Raw genomic sequence first — 14102 nt, forward strand, 5'->3', positions numbered from 1 at the left:
ATGTAGAAAGACTGACACTCCCCGCATACGATCTTATAAAACCCTAAAACCCACTTTTTGTGATGCCTGGTTGTTTGTCTTTTGTATTGAACAAACAACCGCTTATTGTCTGTGGGACATAGAAAACTACATATTTGTTCAATGCAAAATACAAAAAACCAGCCATCACAAAAAGTAGGGTTTACCAGACGTAGAAGTATGAAACCGGAATCTGGTTGCAATAATTACACGTGTTGTTTGAAACCGATAAACGATATTTTATTCAAAACAGTCTCCATTGCTATTTATACATTTCTCTCAACTCTCCGGCAGGCTATGAATGCCACACCAAAAAAAAAAAAAACAGTTCTTTTGAAGCAAACCAGCCAGCGAGCCATTTTCGTACATTTTCATACGAATCGAATCGTTGTTCAGCGAGAATGCGTCCCAGTGATGCAAATAAACGATAATCGGAAGAAGCCAAGTGTGGGGAATAAGCCGCATGTCTTAGTATTTCCCACCTGAACACCTCGATCCTTTCCTTGATCCACCTTTCTGTGTGTCATGGGGCGTTATCTTGGAGTAATGTGACTTTGTGTTACCTTTTTCCATATTGCGGGCTTTTTTCGCGTAATTATCGATTTAAATCGGTCATTTGCTGTTGGTAGCGATCAGTGTTAATGTTTTCACCAGGTTTCAGCAGCTCATAATAGATGACACCCTTCTGATACCACCAAACACAAAACTTCTTTCCAAAGCGATTACGTCTTGCAGTGGATGTCATGATTTGCCTCGATTCACCCATTTGCGACGCTTAGGATTCTCAAAATATATCAGTTTTTCATCACGTGTCACTGTCCAATGGAGAAACGACTTTCTTTTGTGTCTGGCCAGCAGCATTTCAAAAGTGTTCTTTCGATGTGTTTGCTGTCTTTCATTCATTTCATGCGCAACCCAGTTTCACACTTTCTGCACCTTTCCCGTGGCTTTCAAACGAAGAGAAACGGCTTTCTGCGTCACATTCAGTTGTCCCTCGAGTTCCTGTTGAGTTCTAGTATCATCTTCATCCAATAAGGCCTGCAATTTGTTGTATCCGAAATTTTTCGGATTCCCGCCAAAATTACCACTTTTCAATTTTTTGAACCACTCGAAACAGTGTGTTTTTCCAGGAGCATGTTCGCCGAAAGCTTCGAGAAGCATTCGATACCGTTCTACAGGCGTTTTCTTCGAATGATGAAAGAAAATCAATACTGTCGGCAAATCGTAGTTCGTAGGCACAAAACTCGACATGTTTGCTGGTTTGAAACAGATACCGACGTATGGAACCTGTGTTACTGAGTGGTGACATCCATTACAGGAAGCAGATGGCTCATTAATGGGATAAAAATATCTTGTAAACAGAAAATGGATATGTATCTTACAGCTAGGAGGAGTAATGATCCGGAAACAGTGAAACATTATAAAAACTACTGCACTGTATTAAGAAAAGTTATTAAAATGTCCAGAAGTACGTGCATTATGTCTGATACTAGCACATCGGATAATAAAACTGAAACAATTTGGAATATTGTTAAAAGGGAAACAGGGCAGTCGAGAGGAAGATTGTACTTTTATCAAACGCAATGAAAAGTTTGTTAACAAGAAGTCAGAAGTAGAAAACATGTTTAATAATTATTTGTAAATGTTGTAGAGAAAATAGGATCCGGCTATTCATTTGAAAATGCAAGGCAGTGTATGGAAGAGGCAATACCTATGCAATTTGATAAAATTGAAATTCATTCCACCTCTCCTACTAAAATTAAGAAAATAATAAATTTACTCAAAAGTAAAAGCTCACATGGAATTGAAGGGATTTCCAACAGAGTACTAAAAGCTTGTTCCTAACAGATAAGTAGGATTCTCAGCCACATATGCGGCAGCTCACTGAAACAGGGCATTTTTCCTGAGAGACTAAAATATGCTCTTGTTAAACCATTGCATATGAAAGGGAATAGGTGCGATGCTAACAACTACTGCACAGTCTCACTTTTGACACCTTTATCCAAAATTCATGAAAAAGTAATGTATTCAAGAGTAGCATCACATATTTGTAAAAATGAAGTACTAACAAAACGTCAGTTTGGTTTTCAGACAGGTTTTTCAACAGAAAATGCTATATATGCTTTCACTGATCGAATATTAAATGCACTGAATAACCGGACATCACACATTGGGATATTTTGTGATCTCTCAAAGGCTTTTGATTGTGTGAATCATGAAATTCTGCTTTGGTAAGTTTAAGTATTGTGGTATGAGTGGGACAGTACACAAATGGTTTAATTCATATTTAACTGGAAGTATGCATAAGGTTGAAATTAACAGTACAGATAGACTGCAAAAATCAGCAGAGTCCTCTAAATAGGGAGGTATCAAGAATGGTGACCTACAGGGTTCAGTCTTGGGTCCCTTATTGTTCTTAATATATATTAATGACTTGCCACTCTATGTTCATGAAGATCCAAAGCCACTTCTCCTTGCTGGTTTTGGACGCTTTGAAGACACACTGCCTCGACTTCACGTTGGATACGATGTTTTCGTGTCTTTCCGGCCAGCGTATACTCACTTATCTTACTTGCAAGGCAAAAGTGTACACTATAAGATTGCAAGGCAAAACTGTACACTATAAGATCACGAATAAACTATGAACAGTCGATACTTCACACAGAAATGAAGATTCGAAGCGAAAGAGTTGTCTTTTCCGTACACGTACTGAAACATCCGAAGCCAGTCTGATATGCTATTGTTTTGAAATACTTCCAACTGTACCCAGCAGAAGCAGGTCATGGCCGGTATTGCCAGAACTATATCCTTGTATGTATATGGTGTCTGCCAAGTAAGCAGGAGATCTCGGGTTCGAGTCCCGGTCGGGGCACACATTTTCACCTGTCCCCGTTAATATGTATCAACGCCCGTAAGCAGGTGAAGGTATCAATATAATTGTAATTTCGGTCTAGACGGCTGCAGGTCATCAATGGTGTCTGTTCTTTCGGACATGTCTGAAAGAACAGACACCATATCCATATAAGTTGGTTGGTTGGTTGGTTGGTTCTGGGGGAAGGAGACCAGTCAGCGAGGTCATCGGTCTCATCGGATTAGGGAAGGACGGGGAAGGAAGTCGGCAGTGCCCTTTGAAAGGAACCATCCCGGCATTTGCCTAGAGCGATTGAGGGAAATCAGGGAAAACCTAAATCAGGATGGCCGGACGCGGGATTGAACCGTCGTCCTCCCGAATGCGAGTCCAGTGTCTAACCACTGCGCCACCTCGCTCGGTCCATGTAAGTAAAAGCTCTCTGTTGGCGGACGGCAGTACATACACTGTACCCCAGGTGGCATATGTCGTCATCGGATCAAAATCGACATCGTCTTTCCAAGTGAACTAATTTTTTCCCGAGTGTGTAGTTCAGAGGATATGGAGTTTTATACAACGTAGTTAGATTCTTTAAAGACTTTGGAGTGAGGGTTTACTAGTTTAATTGGAAGGCACATGTGAGGAACGCGGTCGAAAGTCTCTTGGAAATCGAGAAGCTCTTCCGCGTTACAGATACGCCGACATTTTCCAAAGTTTCGCGCGGCAAGCTACGTCATCCTCCAGGCCCGGTTCGAGGGTGGCAGCGGGAAAGAGAGGAAGGCGGCCGTCAGCAAAGTGAAAAGACTTGCGCCGCTGCTGCTGCCGAAAGAAAATAGAAAGTAATCATAAAAAAACGGGCGGTGCGGGGGTGGACCACGGTCGGCTGGGAGGGACGGTGAGTGGGAGGCGACACTCAACCACCACCCCACGCCCACAACAACACACATGAAGATTTCACACCCAGTGCGACCTCAGGAGCGTGCATCATGGGACTGGGTAGCCCCACGTGGTACTGGGCGCAGCAGAACTGTGTTTGTCTTCTTATACGTGTGTGTGTGTAAGAGGGGGAGGGGGGAGGGGGTGTTAGAGGGCGCGGCAGACTTTGATTAATCTCCCGTGAGAGGCCCGCGAATCCATCTTGTGGTGCGCTCGCTTCTGTAGCGACTGACAGCCCGCCGGGAAGAACGCCGAAAGTGGGGGCGGTGCGGGGGGCGGAGGGAGTGGGGGAGGGGGTTGTCGGGTGCGGGGGAGGAGACCCTGATGGCGCTTGGTACGCGGGTCTTGGCGCCGCTGCTTGAGACCTCAGGGTCGCCGTCCTCATTACGAGCGTAGGCGGTCTTCTACCGAGCAGCAGATGTGTCTCGTAATGAATGACTCGATACGAGTGCAAACGTTTCAGGGTAGGCTTGCTGCAGCTGTTGCATCAACTGAAAATATTCTATTGCCACTGTACAGACAAAAAAACAATTAGCAAAGGATTAAACCTGTCAGAAAAAATGGCCGTGGCAAACGGAGACGCAAGAGAGGTTTGTCATGTGACCGAACAATAAGATAAACAAACAAACTGGTCATGTGCGAGTAGGAGCCACGCACTGAGGGTTCCGTACCGTCGCAATTATATCGAATGAAACAACAATTTTACTGTGACCATCCACTGTTTGTTTATATCCACAAGCCATTTCGAAGATTTATACCTCCATCAGGTGGATTTACATGTTTTAGTATGAAATATGCGGCGCGGGATTAGCCGAGCAGACTAAGGCGCTGCAGTCATGGACTGTGCGGCTGGTCCCGGCGGAGGTTCGAGTCCTCCCTCGGGCATGGGTGTGTGTGTTTGTAGTTAGGATAATTTAGGTTAAGTAGTGTGTACGCTTAGGGACTGATGACCTTAGCAGCTAAGTCCCGTAAGACTTCACACACATTTGAACATTTTTATGAAATATGAGTGTATTGTGTCCACATCTACATCTGCATGATCACTGTGCTATTCACAATAAAGTGCCTGGCAGAGGGTTCAATGAACCACCTTCAACTTGTCTCGCTACCGTTCCATTCTCGAACGGAGCGCAGGAAAGACGAGCACTTAAATTTTTCTGTGCGAGCCCTGATTTCTCTTATTTTATCGTGATGATCAGTTCTCCCTATGTAGGTGGCTGCCAACAGAATGTTTTCGCAATCGTAGGACAAAACTGATGATTGAAATTTCATGAGAAAATCACGTCGCAACGGAAAACGCCTTTGTTTTAATGACTGCCACTCCAATTCACCTATCATGTCTGTGGCACTACCTCCCCTGTTTCGCGATAATACAAAACGAACTGCCCTTCTTTGTACTTTTTCGATGTCATCCGTCAATCCCGCCTGATGCGGATCCCACACCGCACAGCAATACTCCAAAATAGGGCGGACAAGCGTGGTGTAAGCAGTCTCTTTTGTAGACCTGTTGCACCTTCTAAGTGTTCTGCCAAAGAATCGCAGTCTTTGGTTTGCTCTACCCACAAAATTATTTATGTGATCGTTGCAGTTTAGGTTATTTGTAATTGTAATCTCTAAGTATTTAGTTGAATTTACAGCCTTACGATATGAGTGACTTATCGCGTAATCGGAATATAGCGGATTTCTTTTAGTACTCATGTGAATAACTTCACATTTTTCTTTATTCAGGGTCTATTGCCACTTTTCGCACCGTACAGATATCTTACGGTTTTTGGTTACATTGCGGCACTGCCTCCAGAGGCCACAGGCTCCTCTCTGCCTGACATATCACCTGCAAACGTATTTTGTAAACAAAGATGCTGTCTGGAAACTACTAGGTGCAAAGAACATGTAGCAAATATGTTCTTTACGATTTACATGTGATGTTTTACGACAGGGCACTGAGCCTGTGACCATTCGAGACAGTTGCACAAAGCACGTCAAAATCGTAACACAATACACACATATGTCATACTAACACACGTAAATCCACCTGATGATGGAGGTGTAAACCTTCGAAACGCGTTGTGGATATAAATAAACATTGACTGATGACAGTGGACTGGCTGTTTCATTCGATGTTAATCTAACACAAAATGTTCGTTTTTTAACTTAATTATGTTTATAGAAAGAGCTTCAATTCCGGGAATTCAGAATCTCGACCATTTTTCCCCGCTAACGACGTTGATAGTGGCAAGCTATCGGTCCGAGGGACTCCAAGATTTTCGAGAATGTTTTAATTTCAGTAACATAAAGCTAACACAAAATCTTGCAGGAGGCGGGTGATCCTTATTATAATAATCAGTAGTTCTGCGTTCAGACTGACTGGGTCGCAACGGTAAAAGTCAAACATCAGACGAGGAATGACTTTATTGCTCATATGACGCTTTTAGGAATTCATCCTTCATCAGGCACCCAGAAGCGACTACTACAAGTAGATTGGCGTTCCAAGTTCTATATAAAACAAACGTTCGCCTACTATTCAAGTTTAATAAACTTAAACATGGTCCGTAATAGCCTGTAATGCGATGTTTATGTAATTGTGCGATTAGCTAATTTCGACAAAGTGTCATTCTCAAGCACCTGTAACCATTTGTAACATCCGTATTTCATGTCATTTTCAAATCACTCTTAATTACAAGTGAAGAATATAATTCCGTCATTTTTACTTGTAAGTAAGAATGCTTTGAAAATGACACGAAATACAGATGTTACAAATGTTTACAGGTGCTTGCCAATGACATTTAGTCGAAATTAGCTACTCGCACGATTAAATAAACATCGCATTACAGCTGCCACGTCCCATGTTTACGTTTATTAAGCACCTGAAGGCTGTCGATCTTTAGAAGTAGAAATTTTTTTAACTTTTCAGGTTGTACGTGGAACGCCATATCTGCGTGCAGTAATCGCACCTAGGTATCTGACGATGAATAAATTCCGAAACGCGTCATATGAGCAGTAAAGTTATTCCTTGCCTGATGTCTGACTTTCACCATTGCGACCTAGTCAGGTTCACGGCAAAACTATTGACGCTTTACATATCCTTTTTGACGTCGGATAACAAATCACTTAAGAAATTATATCATTTCATGTGATATACTTACAAATTAACAATTTTGTCATTGTTCCATTTACTTTTACTGTGAAACAGCTTCGTGCCAAATTTCATGTTTCAAAAAAATGGTTCAAATGGCTCTGAGCACTATGGGACTTAACATCTATGGTCATCAGTCCCCTAGAACTTAGAACTACTTAAACCTAACTAACCTAAGGACATCACACAACACCCAGCCATCACCAGGCAGAGAAAATCCCTGACCCCGCCGGGAATCGAACCCGGGAACCCGGGCGTGGGAAGCGAGAACGCTACCGCACGACCACGAGATGCGGGCTTTCATGTTTCTAGGACAAAGGGAAGTACTCTACAGCTTTTGATAAGTGAGTTTACGTGTTTCAAAGCAGGACATGAGTGGCCGTATCTTTTGACTGCGCTGACTTAGAAGCTAACGTTTATTATACCGCGAAGGGACCATAGCCCTTAAAATGTGACACAAATTTCGGCTTGATACTCTTCCCGCTCCTGATAAAAACAATTCGGTTTTTAACAGACAGATAGACTGGCAGATACAGACAGACAGACAAAAAGTGGTCCTATACTGAAGCGCCGCAGAAACTGGTACAGGCATGCGTATTTAAATGCAGAGATATGTGAACAGGCCGAGTACGGTGCTACGGTCGGCAACGCCTATGTAAGACAAGTGTCCGGCGCAGTCATTAGGTCGGTTACTGCTGCTACAATGGCAGATTATCAAGATTTAAGTGAGTTCGACCCCCCCCCCCCCCCCCCGTCCCCCCGCCATACGAACCATAGACCTTGCCGTTGGTGGGGAAGCGATACAGATAGCCGTACCGTAGGTGCAACCACAACGGGGGGGTATCTGTTGAGAGGCTAGACAAACGTGTGGTTTCTGAAGAGGGGCAGCAGCCTTTTCAGTAGTTGCAGGGGCAACAGTTTGGATGATTGACTCATCTGGCCTTGTAACACTAACCAAAACGGCCTTGCTGTGCTGGTACTGCGAATGGCTGAAGGCAAGGGGAAACAACAGCCGTAATTTTTCCCGAGGGCATGCAGCTTTACTGGATGGATAAAAGATGATGGCGTCCTCTTGGGTAAAATATTGCGGAGGTAAAATAGTCCCCCATTCGGATCTCCGGGCGGGGACTACTCAGGAGGACGTCGTTATCAGGAGAAAGAAAACTGGCGTTCTACGGGTCGGAGCGTGGAATGTCAGATCCCTTAATCGGGCAGGTAGGTTAGAAAATTTAAAAAGGGAAATGGATAGGTTAAAGTTAGATATAGTGGGAATTAGTGAAGTTCGGTGGCAGGAGGAACAAGACTTCTGGTCAGGTGAATACAGGGTTATAAATACAAAATCAAATAGCGGTAATGCAGGAGTAGGTTTAGTAATGAATAAAAAAATAGGAGTGCGGGTTAGCTACTACAAACAACATAGTGAACGGATTATTCTGGCCAAGATAGACACGAAGCCCACGCCTACTATAGTAGTACAAGTTTATATGCCAACTAGCTCTGCAGATGATGAAGAAATTGATGAAATGTATGATGAGATAAAAGAAATTATTCAGTGAAGGGAGACGAAAATTTAATAGTCATGGGAGACTGGAATTCGAGAGTAGGAAAAGGGAGAGAAGGAAACATAGTAGGTGAATATGGATTTGGGGTAAGAAATGAAAGAGGAAGCCGCCTGGTAGAATTTTGCACTGAGCATAATTTGATCATAGCTAACACTTTTTTCAAGAATCATGAAAGAAGGTTGTATACATGGAAGAGACCTGGAGATACTGGAAGGTTTCAGATAGATTATATAATGGTAAGAGAGATTTAGGAACCAGGTTTTAAATTGTAAGACATTTCCAGGGGCAGATGTGGACTCTGACCACAATCTATTGGTTATGAACTGTAGATTAAAGCTAAAGAAACTGCAAAAAGGGCAGAATTTAAGGAGATGGGACCTGGATGAACTGACTAAACCAGAGGTTGTACAGAGCTTCAGAGAGAGCATTAGGGTGAAAGAAATACAGTGGAAGAAGAATGGGTAGCATTGAGGGATGAAATAGTGAAGGCAGCAGACGATCAAGTAGGTAAAAAGACGAGGGCTAGTAGAAATCCTTGGGTAACAGAAGAAATATTGAATTTAATTGATGAAAGGAGAAAATATAAAAATGCAGTAAATGAAGCAGGCAAAAAGAAATACAAACGTCTCAAAAATGAGATTGACAGGAAGTGCAAAATGGCTAAGTAGGGATGGCTACAGGACAAATGTAAGGATGTAGAGGCTTATCTCACTAGGGGTAAGATGGATACTGCCTACAGGAAAATTAGAGAGACCTTTGGAGAAAAGAGAACCTCTGGTATGAATATCAAGAGCTCATATGGAAATCTATTTCTAAGCAAGGAAGGGAAAGCAGAAAGATGGAAGGAGTATATAGACGGTCTATACAAGGGCGATGTACTTGAGGACAATATTATGGAAATGGAAGAAGATGTAGATGAAGATAAAATGGGAGAGATGACACTGCGTGAAGAGTATGACAGAGCACTGGAAGACCTAAGTCGAAACAAGGCCCCGGGAGTAGACAACATTCCATTAGAACTACTGACAGCCTTGGGAGAGCCAGCCCTGACAAAACTCTACAATCTGGTGAGCAAGACGTATGAGACAGGTGAAATACCCTCAGACTTCAAGAAGAATATAATAATTCCAATCCCAAAGAAAGCAGGTATTGACAGATATGAAAATTACCGAACTATCAGTTTAATAAGTCACGGCTGCAAAATACTAACACGAATTCTTTGCAGACGAATGGAAAAACTGATAGAAGCCGTCCTTGGGGAAGATCAGTTTGGATTCCGTAGAAATGATGGAACACGTGAGGCAATACTGACCCTACGACTTACCTTAGAAGAAAGATTAAGGAAAGGCAAACCTACGTTTCTAGCATTTGTAGACTTACAGAAGCTTTTGGCAATGTTGACTGGAATACTCTCTTTCAAATTCCGAAGGTGGCAGGGATCAGATACAGGGAGCGAAAGGCTATTTACAATTTGTACAGAAACGAGATGGCAGTTATAAGAGTCGAGGGACACGAAATGGAAGCAGTGGTTGGGAAGGGAGTGAGACAGGGTTGTAGCCTCTCCCCGATGTTATTCTTTCTGTATATAGAGCAAGCAGTAAAGGAAAGAAAAGAAAAGTTCGGAGTAGGTATTAAAATCCACGGAAAAGAATTAAAACTTTGAGGTTCGCCGATGACACTGTAATTCAGTCAGAGACAGCAAAAGACCTGGAAGATCAGCTGAATGGAATGGAAAGTGTCTTGAAAGGAGGTATAAGATGAACATCAACAAAAGCAAAACGAGGATAATGGAATATAGTCGAATTAAATCAGGTGATTCTTACGAAATTAGAATAGGGATTGAGGCATTAAAATAGTAGATGAGTTTTGCTATTTGTGGAGCAAAATAACTGATGATGGTCGAAGTAGAGAGGATATAAAATGTAGACTGGCAGTGGCCAGGACAGCGTTTCTGAAGAAGAGAATTTTGTTAACATCGAGTATAGATTTGTCAGGGCCTCGTTTCTGGAAGTATTTGTATGTTGTGCAGTGAAACAAAAGAAGAGAAGCTTTCGAAATGTGGCGCTACAGAAGAATGCTGAAGATTAGATGGGTAGATCACATAGCTAATGAGGAGGTATTGAATAGAATTGGGGCGAAGAGAAATTTGTGGCACAACTTGACTAGAAGAAGGGATCGTTTGAGAGGACATGTTCTGAGGCATCAACGGATCACTAGTTTAGTATTGGAGGGCAGCGCGGAGGGTAAAAACAGTAGAGGGAGACCAAGAGGTGAATACACTAAGCAGATTCAATAGGTACTGGGAGATGAAGCACCTTACACAGGATACAGTAGCATGGAGAGCTGCCTCAAACCAGTTTCTGGACTGAAGACCACAACTACAGTAACATGGTGTTATAGTCGGCGCACGAGCGATGGGACACAGCGTCTCCGAGGTAGTGATGAAGTGGGGATTTTTCCGTACGACCATTTCACGTGTGTACCGTGAATATCACGAATCCGGTAAAACATCAAATCTCGGACATCGCTGTGGCCGGAAGAACATCCTGCAAGAACGGGACCAACTGCGACAGAAGTGCAAACCCTCCGCAAATTTCTGCAGATTTCAATGCTGGGCCATCAACAAGTATGGACGTGCGAACCATTCAATGAAACATCATCGATATGGACTTTAGGAGCCGAACGCTTTCGTGTACCCTTGATGACTGCACGAGACAAAGCTCTACGCCTCGCCTGGACCAGTCAACACCGACATTGGACTGTTGTTGACTGGAAACATGTTGCTTGGTCGGACGACTCTTGTTTCAAATTGTATGGAAGGGATGGTCGTGTACTGGTATGGAGACAACCTCATGAATCCATGGATCCTGCATGTCAGCAGGGGACTGTTCAAGCTGGTGGAGGCTCTGTAATGGCGTGGAGCGTATGCAGTTGGAGTAATATGGGGCCCCTGATACGTGTAGATACGACCCTGACAGGTGACACGTACGTAAGAATCCTGTCTGATCACCTGCATCCATTCGTGTCCATTGTGCATTCCGACGGACTTGGGCAACTCCAGCAGGACAATGCGACACCGCACACGTCCAGAATTGCTACAGAATGGCTCCAGGAAAACTCCTCTGAGTTTGAACACTTTGGCCGACCTCCAAACTCCCCAGACATGAACCCTCTCGTACTCCTACGGATTTATGGACATCCGTGCAGGATTCATGATGTCCAGCACTACTTCAGACATTAGTCGATTCCATGCCATGTCATGGCGGGGCCCCTTTACGATATTAGTCAGGTGTACCAGTTTCTTCGGCTCTTCGGTGTATACGGTTGCATTTTTCCCAATTCAGTCTGGAACCGCGCTGCTGTTACGGTCGCAGGTTCGAATCCTGCCTCGGGCATGGATGTGTGTGATGTCCTTAGGTTAGTTAGGTTTAATTCGTTCTAAGTCTAGGGGAATGATGACCTCAGATGTTGAGTCTCATAGTGCTGAGAGCCAATTGAATCATTTAGCAGTTATAAGAAACGAGGTGCATGAAAGGGAAGGAGTGGTTGAGAAGGGAGTGAGACATGGATGCAGCCTGTCCGTTATGTTATTCAATCTGTACATTGTACAAGCGATAAAGGAAAACAAAGAAAAATTTGGAGCAGGAATTAAAGTTCAGGGAGAAGAAATAAAAAGTTTAAGGTTTGCCGATGACATTGTAATTCTGTCAGAGACAGCAAAGGACTTGGAAGAGCAATTGAAAGGAATGGACTTTATCTTTAAAGGAAGATATAAGATGAACATCAACACAGAGAGAGAGAGAGAGAGAGAGAGAGAGAGAGAGAGAGTCAGATAAGCCGGCCGGAGTGGCCGAGCGGTTCTAGGCGCTACAGTCTGGAATCGCGCGACTGCTACGGTCACAGGTTCGAATCCTGCCTCTGGCACGGATATGTGTGATGTCCTTAGGTTAGTTAGGTGTAAGTAGTTCTAAGTTCTAGGGCACTGATGACCTCAGAAGTTAAGTCCCATAGTGCTCAGAGCCGTTTTTTTGAATCAGATAAGGAAACGAGACACTTAACGTAGTAGATGAGTTTTTCTATTCGGTCAGCTAAATAACTGATGATGGCCGAAGTGTAGAGGATATAAAATGTGGACTGGCAAAGGGAAGAAATCATTTCTGAAGAAGAGAAATCTTATAGCTAGATTTAAGAGTCAGGAAGTCTTTTCTGATTTCTTTGCTATGTAGCCATTTATGTAAGTAAAACATGGACAACAAACAATTTAGATAAAAAGATAATAGAATCTTTCGAAATGTGGTGTTAAATAAGAATGCTGAAGATTAAACGGGACGATCACGAAACTAATGAAGAAGTACTGAATGGAACTGGGGAGACATGAAATTTGTGGCACAACTTGACAAAAAGAAGGGATCGGTTGATATGACACATTCTGAGACATCGAGGGATCACCAATTCAGTATCGGAGGAGGGAGACCAAGATATGAATACAGAAAGATGTAGAGTGCAGTAGTTACTCGGAGATGAAGAGGTTCGCACAGGATAGACTAGCACCGACAGTTGTCTCAAACCGGTCCTCGGTAAAAACGGCGTAACGCCATTGTTTTTATGACCATCGTTCATTTACGCTGGCCACGAACGGTGGAAAGCTGTTTCTAATTGTGTGTGGACGTTTTCATTTTAAGATAGATTTTAACGATCTGTGAAGCCGTAATGATACCAACACTGATCAAGAATGTTTCGTGATCTGTTGATGGCTCGACTGTTAGCCAACACTAGCAATCAATCCAAATAAAAAGAAAGATTTCATCTACGATCTTGACTTCATGGGTTTTCAATCACTAACATAAATTTTTGTAAAAATTAATATAGTCACACCAGGATTTGCGTTAGAGTACTGTGGAACGCCTGTCCGTCGCGCTGCCTCGCCCAGAGAATTTCTGTGTCGGTCTGAATAGCATTTGCAGTAGAGAAAATTGAGTGGACGCAGTTCAGTAAATACAACGTGTCGTCATCACAAGGGGCGCAACGCTTATAGGGCTGTGTGCCACCGCTCATTTATTATCAGCTGTTTTCTTGTGACGCCGTTATTTAATCACTTATCAGGTGCCATTAATTAACAAGGCCCTCTGAGCACGTGGTTTTGTAATAGCCTGTCCTCCATTAATAATATCTTTCACTCGGCGCGCTGCGGCCGGCGAGTCGCGAATATTGCCGCTCGGGGCGCCATCGCCGCGGAAATGTTGTTCGCTCTTCTGCCGCCAGATGGCAGCTCGTGTAGTCTCTTCAGTCCTCATTAGTAGCAATGCTTCAAATCCGATAGCCTTCCATTCTTTGCGACGCTGTCAACAAAACAAGCTGCGAGCGCTTCTACTTTTCTGCTTTGCCACTAGGTAGGCTGACCATACGTACGGGATTAGCCGGGAAGTCCTGACGTTTTAGTGGAGTCCAAGGTGAAGCCTGAGGTAGGGTGACCAGATACAGGCGTATAAAAAAAAGACGACAAACAGCTTCGTACAGGAGGACAAAGAAATAAGAGAACACATTGAAACATATGACCCTTTACTCTTAATGATACCTATCTGAAGATCCGATTTACAAACAAAAC

This window comes from Schistocerca americana, chromosome 10, assembly GCF_021461395.2.
Source record: "Schistocerca americana isolate TAMUIC-IGC-003095 chromosome 10, iqSchAmer2.1, whole genome shotgun sequence".
NCBI classification, from domain to species: Eukaryota; Metazoa; Arthropoda; class Insecta; order Orthoptera; family Acrididae; genus Schistocerca; species Schistocerca americana.